The sequence below is a fragment of the Hydra vulgaris genome, chromosome 02 (assembly GCF_038396675.1).
Source record: "Hydra vulgaris chromosome 02, alternate assembly HydraT2T_AEP".
Taxonomy (NCBI): domain Eukaryota; kingdom Metazoa; phylum Cnidaria; class Hydrozoa; order Anthoathecata; family Hydridae; genus Hydra; species Hydra vulgaris.
The window spans coordinates 13,880,001-13,888,423 of record NC_088921.1 but is presented as its reverse complement, the minus strand read 5'-3'; the positions used below and the strand labels follow the sequence as shown (position 1 = coordinate 13,888,423).

At 28.3% G+C, this 8,423-nt stretch overlaps 1 long non-coding RNA gene across 1 annotated transcript in view; it reads left to right on the top strand.

Moving 5' to 3' along the window:
- Positions 1-7,897: 7,897 nt before the first annotated feature.
- The window catches only part of LOC136076396 (uncharacterized), a 7,267-nt gene continuing 6,741 nt past the window's right edge, over positions 7,898-8,423 (top strand). Inside the window, exon 1 of the long non-coding RNA XR_010636233.1 lies at positions 7,898-8,192. This is a non-coding gene — a long non-coding RNA (uncharacterized LOC136076396). The remainder of the gene's footprint in view (positions 8,193-8,423) is intronic.

Sequence of the window (8,423 nt, the reverse complement as noted above, 5' to 3'; positions counted from 1 at the left end):
TGGGTCAAAATGGCAACTATCGCATCAAAAAACTGATGTCCTCTCAACGTCAATTCATAAGAATCATAAACTTCCAAACTTTTAGTCAGAAACAACAGAATCTTTCAAAAAACTAAAAATTCCAACCTTTCAAGCGCTTGTAAAAATTGCTAATCTACTTTTTGTTTTTGACTCTCTTAATAAAAATTTACCCTCTACTATAATAGACTTTTTTACAGAAATAGAATAATACATACATACTCTACTAGAAACATATATAATGGAAAACTTAGTGTGCCATCTTTTAATACTCAGAAGTATGGTAAATATTCTATTGTCTATCAGTGCATTTGGAAATGGAACAAGAGTCTTGTATGCATCGTTAATGAGTTCAAAAAACTACAACTTCAAACACAGCTATCGTCTTTTCTTAATCTTAAACAAAATCAATTTAAAAAATTATATGAACAACATTGTTTTAACTTATTGACATGATATTCACTTAATATTTAAAATGTACTCTTATTTTTTTAATTTGGATACTTCAACTATTATCATTACCTTCCTGTTTGTTTATTTTTTATTATTATCATCTAAGTATGATTTTTAAATGTTTACTTTATGTTTGTTTTTTGTGTGCGTGCTTATTATTAATCATAATATATTTAAAAATTGGTCTCACTCCTTTGATCAAATGTTTTTTTTAAGCAATTATTTTTACTACAATCAATGGAATTAGGATATTTTTTAATTATTGTTATTATTATTGTTATTATATTTATTATTATTATAATATTATTGTATTATTTAAAAAGGAAAATAAATATCTTGTTGTTGTTGTTGTTAAATAAGGGTAGATTAACATGAATATGTTCGCGGGCCTTAATTTTTTTTATGGTAATAACAATATCTATATTGAAAACGTAACTTGAATTTATTAAACTTAAAGTCTATAATACGATGTGTCATTAATTAGTTAGGTTGGTCAACGAATCCTTACCTTTTTTAAACAAGTTTCAGTTGTTAGAAATTTATTTATTTAGCAAAATATTTCGTAATATAGACTTTTAATAAAGTGGCCTTTTCTTTAATATTGATATTATAAGTAATTTTAATGAAATATATAAAAGAAGATAATGTAATTAAAAATAGAAAGTATTAAAGAAACCTCTATCTTTAAAAGAGTTTTACAAATAAATATGTTTTTAGAAAACAAGAATATTCTCTGATTTCCTCTAAAAAAAATATTTTATAGTATAGTTGTATATATAATATAGTTGTATTTAATTGTATTACAATTAGCAAATTTTTTTGATTGCAAAAAGTTTGATAACTGCATCAAATTCTAATTTACTTGCAAGAGGTGTCTCAATTGCCAGTCTTCCTAAATTAGAAAGTCAATCTTGATACATCGTTGAACGTTAAAGCATTTTTAACTCTTGCAAACGTGCAAAATAAGCGTTTTGCTTGTGCAACGGTCACTGGAAGAGTACATAAGATTCTAATAAAAACTAAAATGTTTTGGAAAAAAGAATCAAGTTTTAACTCAAGAAGTGAGTTGAAGTTTGATTGGAGCGAGTGAGTGAGTCAGACAATCTTTCTTTCCTTTTTTGAGCTCCAGATTTGTGATTGTAGATCATTTTTTATTTGACTAATAAATAAGATTATCTTTAATAAGATTAATTATCATTCCAGTAAATAAAACATTCTTTATATGATATATCGATGGTATGTATTAAAAAACAAAATGCGCAACAATTTTTTCTTAAGCATTAGCGTAGCGAACGGAGGCCATAGAGGAAACGGCCCCAGGCGCAAAGGCTTTAAGGGGCCCAAAAAAAATCGAGGAGCAAAAAAAAAGAAGCTAATTTTAACATAAAAAGTAATATTTTTTAAATTTTAATGTAAAAAAGGCGAATTTTTTTCATTTTTGCAAAAACCCTCGCTACGTCACTGTTTTTAAGCGTCGTTTATTGTAAATAAAGCAATTTTTATAATTGAACTATAAATGCCTTTTTTTTTGTTCGTATTACGTATTAAAATCCTTTAAAACATATAAAATCCGTAGACTTATAAATTCAAAGTCTAAATAACAAAAAATATATATATATATATGTATAAAATACAAACAAAGGTATCTGATAGAAGATCCTAATGATCTTATCGCCTTAGAGATGAATAATAAGTTAGAAAGAGTTTATCAGAGTGAGGTAAAATACAAAAGGGCAGATGTCCAGTGGAAAACAAAGAGTTTTAAAGTAGAAAAATACTAAAAACTGATCTAAGTAAAATGTCCTGAAAATAAACAAGAGCTGTAAACAAAAGTCAAGGATAGTAAGAGTTACTAAATTGTTGTTAGTGTCCAGCGTAAATGTGATTTATTAGCAGTATCATTGATGGAGCAGAATTATTCGTTTTATAAGTAGTTACCATGTGGTCTGTATTATTAGGGTAATAAATATACATCATAGATATAAGTGTGTCATAGACGTCTCCAGCACAGTATGGGTTTGCGCCTTATAATAGAGTATGAACACAAGAAGACCTCCAGCTTTCATCCGAGACTGGTATCCTAAAAGAAGTTCCACTCTGGATGTACACTAGGGTATCTTTTTGTTAAGGTATCCCGTTGTGTTGTCCCAAAAGGACCAATCTCATGGTATCCCATCAGGACAATTGCCACAGACCTCTGTATTGACACTGAGACTAGAGGATACATACGATTGTGAGTAATTTTATGATGTGTGTGGCAGTAAGTTTAGTGGTTAGTTGCAGTATAACGAGGGTCAGTGAGAGTTGTGAACTACTTTAAGTTGTTATAGCTGTGTATGTAATGTATGTGTGCGTGTACACTGTAGTAGCATTTCTTATTAGAATGAGTTATTAGTACAAAATTGATTGAAAGTCATTTAAACTGGTATAACAAGCTATTTATCATATCGAAAACAATTTGTCTATAGACAAATTGTTTTCGATATGATAAATAGCTTCAAAACCATTGTAAAACTCTGCTATTTATTCCGCAAGGTTTAAATTTATTGAGCAAAGTATAATAATCTACAGTATCAAACGCTTTAGATAGATCAATAAAAATGCCTAATGTAAATTGAGAATTTTCAAAAGAGTTTGAGATTTTGCGTACAAACTGAATAATTACATGTTCAGTTATTTTTTTTAAAACCGAATTGATTTTTGTATAATAGATTGAAATAATTGAACATTCTATCGTATATAATTTTTTCTAAAAATTTTTGAGAAGGTAGAAAGGACGGAGATAGGGCGATAATTACCAATATTAGTTCTGTCAATTTCTTTTACAATAAGAATAATTTTTAAAAATTAATGTGTCCAAAGTGGTTTCTACATTATTTTTTTCTTTATATATTTTCTTTTTAGAATAATTTGCAAATAACTTATAACTTATTGTCTTCGCAATAGGGCTATGTTCATGGGCTTGGACTTGTGAATTATAAAGTGTAAAAATTGCTTTTTTAAACATTTGTTGATCAAAACAATATTATAAGCTAGAGCTTATAAAACTGACTTAATAATGACCTTATAAGACTTTGTCACTGAAAACTGTTTAACAATATGATAAAAATATAACCTAAAATTTTAAGAATACAATAACATACCGTTAACAATAATACCGTTAACACAATAAAACCTTCTAACAATAAAATTTATAAACTCCAAATATTTAAAATATGAAATATTTTTTTATAAATATTATATAATTAACCAAGTATTTCAAGTATCACATTAAGGAATCACACAATACGGATCACATTAAGGAATCACACAATACGGATCACATTAAGGAATCACATAATACGGATCACATTAAGGAACCACACAATCCCATTCTTAAAAGTACTCATTATCAATTAACAAAATAACTTTATTCAGTTTATTTTTTGAAGGAAGAAAATTCCAACTTTTAAAAAAACCAAAATTTTCTAAAACTATTTGATTCACAGAAAAGATTCGCGATATGGTATAAGAGATTTGTATGCGAATAATCTCGATGAATAAGATTTAACAAATTTGATGAAAATAAATTTTGAAAGGATATAGGCATTAAGTTGATTTTACATTTGTACATAAAACAAAAAACATTTAAAAAATTTAGTTGATATATATTAAAAATATTCATTTCCAATAAAAATGATCTGTCATAAGTATAACGATCTTTGAAGTTTATTAGACGTGTTAGATGCTTCTGTTGCCAATAAATAGGATCTAATTTTTTTTTAGGACATACTTAGAAAATGAATTCAATAAACCAACAGCTTTTTTCAAATCTTAAGTGGCACCTTGTAAAGTTAGACTTGTTTTATTAAATCTTTACAGTATAGTGTCCTAAAAGACAGTCAGAGTACCAGTTTCCAATTCACCAAGACATTTTGCTTGTCCAAGCACCTCTTGTTGAACTTCAACTTTTGTACGTTCATCAGTTTCAATTTTATCTAGAGCAGATTGAATATTTTTAAAACCCTTCTGCAAAGTACTTGTTGCATCAGCATGTGCTGACCAACGTATGTCTGAGTTTTTTAGGCACTGGTGTCTTGTCTTTGGCTAGTGCTTTTGTCAGGATTGTCCATCGATGACTGAAGGTACTAAAGAATGTGTACTAAAGAATTTGTAGATCCGTTGCACAATACCAAAAAAACACAACTGCTACAACAAAAACAACAACAACTTTTGCAACAACTAACAGCATTTTCGACAACTTAAAATTTAATGAATGAGTAAAAGTGTGTAAATAGCACATTCACAAACAGATAAAGTATGAGCTATAACGTCATTGCAACAGACATATTTGATGGATTATCATACATCTGACCACGACAATTGTCAATGTCAATAATATTTTTCTCAAAGAACTCCACAAATGCATTTGAAAACCCAATTCCAGTGTGACTTTCAAACTTAATGAATATCAAAAAACGCTCAATTGGTTCACCTTTACAGAACGCACTGGCATAGACAACTGATCGACATACAAAAAGTCAGGTGTTGAATCAATTGATACATTATGGTACTTTTTGTATTTCATCAACAATAAATAAAAGTAATTTTTGACTCATCAATTTAATGAGTTTATCACATGCAGTACAAGATAATTATGATACTTTGTCGTAATCTGGGTTGCCATGTCATTATGTGCAGCCTAAAAAAAATAATAAAAAGCTAATACCTCAAGGATGCCCATAAGGTTACTATTGTGTACTAAAACAAATTTCTCTTCATGTTTACGAAGTGGCAAACCACGCTCAGTTAAAAACTTTACCACATCCACCGTCCGCCGAAGAACAGATAACCAATACTTAGATTCATTTAAGATTTTTATTTTCCTGTTCCTTGTCAACACAACCAATCACATCGCGTTGCTGTACAAATGTTAATTAAGCCAATATATGGCTTTTCACTATTTTTATGAATCTTGACATCACGTTGTCCTTTTTTGCAATGATTATACCCTTGTGTAAAAAAAGAATTATTCTTCATATCCAATAATAAAAGCTTACAATTCAAACATTAAATATGTCCATATGATGGTGAGTAGATAGCCAAAGATGTTCAGAATACTCACCAGTTAATTTTTGATGTCGAGTGAATACTTAAGAGGTGCAATTCCGGTTTCGATTTAAACTACTGTCCAAGAGTTTTGGTTGCAGAAACCTTTCATTTTTATCTTGACATTCAATTCCACTGGTGCTGATAAAATCAAATTGAATGTTTGATGAAAATTTTTTCCATCAACCCAAATCAGTTTCATGAACAATTGGCAGGTCTACCACTGCTTGTTTTTGTACATGTTCAGTGTCAGCGTCTGCTTTAGCTGTAACTGGTTCAAGATCAACTAGTTCTTGATTTTGAACTTTTCTGATTTCACATTCACCTTGACTTTCTAGCTCTGGACTTTTACTTTTCTGCTTCTGAGCTTTTGTACAATGAAAAAAAGTTTCCAGTTCAGATGAGCACGCCAAATCTCTTTTTTCTTTGGCTTCTTTATCCAAGGGTTTTTTTCGTTTTACAGTCCCAGTCTCATACTACAGACAGAGTCAGTCTACCAGAAAAAATAATTGTTCTCAATCAATCAAAATATATTTCTGAATACAAAATTTGTACAATTCAAGGCCATTTATAGATAGTAATAAACTAATCTGAAGTAAAAACCTGATATTCAGAGTTCTGCGAATAAAATCAGAAGGGGGTTAAGCTTTAAAACGTACCTACTGGTTCCTTAAAAAAAATAGATCCTCAAAACTAAAATTTATCCAACAAAATGGTGTCAAATACCCAACTTGCGATTAAATTCGTAAAAAAACCGACTATAACTTGAAAATCAGCTTCTTTGGAGAGGAATGAAGGGGGGGGGGGAGGGGACAACCCCCACACCCCGTGAACCCGTAAAATCGCCTCTGCTGATATTAATGACAATAATAAAATTCTGAAAAAAAATGAAAGTAGTAATATCAATAATAATACATATATTATACATATTTAAAGATATTTAATAAAAGTAATGCAATAGCAAATAATAATAATTACAATACATACATATGATAATAATTAATACAACACATTCATAATAATTACAATATTAAATAAATAATCATACTAAATAAAAAATAGTAATATTAAATAAATAATAATAATAATATTAAATAAATAGTAATAGTAATATTAAATAAATAATAATAACATAAAAATAAAAAAATAAACATTATATAAATAATAATAATATTAAATAAATACTTAATAGAGAGAATAATAGTTATAACAAGAAAAATTAGAATAAATAAAATAAATCAATATAACTTGTACTTCCATACAACTATTGTTTATGCATACATAGTTACAGTTACAAACAGTAATAAATTGACAAAATGTAAAAACTAACGATGTCATAAAATCGGTTCTTGTTAAAAAAAAACTTATAATATAAATATAATAATCATAATAGTTTTAATAACCAAAAATAATTGCAAAAATATTAAACAAATAAAATATAAACGAAAACAAGCAAAATACACACAAAAAAACACTTTACAAAACAAAAGAATTTACAACAAACAAATCAAAATAAAAAGGGCCGATGACAGCGAATTTAAACTCTTGAGTGAGTCAACTCATAGATGTTACGGAGTTTCGTAACTATTGTTGTGTATTAAAAGAAACGTATATTATTATGAAAATTGTTCTTGTTTTTTTGTTCTTTCTTTCTAATGGTACATGGTTTTAAATACTTCGAGTACAAAAATCGTACTTTTTCAAAAAGTGTGTTAACAAAATTTGGGGACCAGAGGATTTATAGGCTAGAGGCACGTGTCTATACTGCCTCAATTATAACCTTTTCCTGAATATTGTTTGTTTTTTATAATATAATTTGTGCTCTTGTACAACAAATTGCACCCGTTGCCCTATACATCTTTTAGCATCCCAGATTCTTATTATACTAATGTTTTTAAAAATAAATGTCGCTATTTTTATTACATAACTATATTTCCATCAGCGTTGAATCAACGTTGAAAACCGGTCGCAGCGTAGAAAAAGCGTTGCAGTCACAATTACAACGCGCTTTCAACGTTGAATCAATGTTTGTTTTTGTATACTAAATCGCGGTAAATTTCAACCTTGAATAAGCGTTGAAATTGTAACGTATTTTAGGCGTCTCAAAAAAAACGTTTGTTCAAAATGGAATCAACTTACGCAAAAAGCCACTTTAAAGACGATTCAAAATCTGCGCTTTATCAACGTTAAAAATAAACCGCCTTTTAAACGTCACATTTTCAACGTTGAATAAGCGAATAAATTTCAACGTATATTATCTTCTCAAAAACTCTCGTTTATTTAACGTTGAATAAAATTACGCAAATAATCACTGTAAAAACGTCACTATGTTTAAGGTTTATCAACGTTAGACATAAGCTGCTTTTTCAACGTATATAAGCTATTTATGAAACAGCGTTTATTCAACGTTACATATACCAACGTTGAAAATGTGGTAGTTGAAAAACGTTGAAAAAGTGATACTTTGCCAACGTTAATAAAACGTTGTTTTGACAACGTTGAGGAAGTGGCTCATAGAAAATTATTGTCTCATTAACTAGCCATTACAAAAATAATTTGCCGTAAAGTAAAGACAAGGAAAACTTATTAGAATGCTGTTATAAAATGATGTTATAGAACCAATTTTAATAAAGGTATGTTTTATAACTTCTTTTTATTGCGGCTAATTTAAAACTTTTAGATTTTGCATCAAATTGTATATAATATACCTAAATCTCAGCGTATATTCGGTTTATTCAGATTTTTTTTGTTGATGATTTATTTATTTTCAAATGACCATTTTAATAAATTGCAAAGTTGTATTAAATATGTTATTTCTAAGTTAGAAATAGCACTTAATTTTGATAAGATTCAGATGTTTTAAG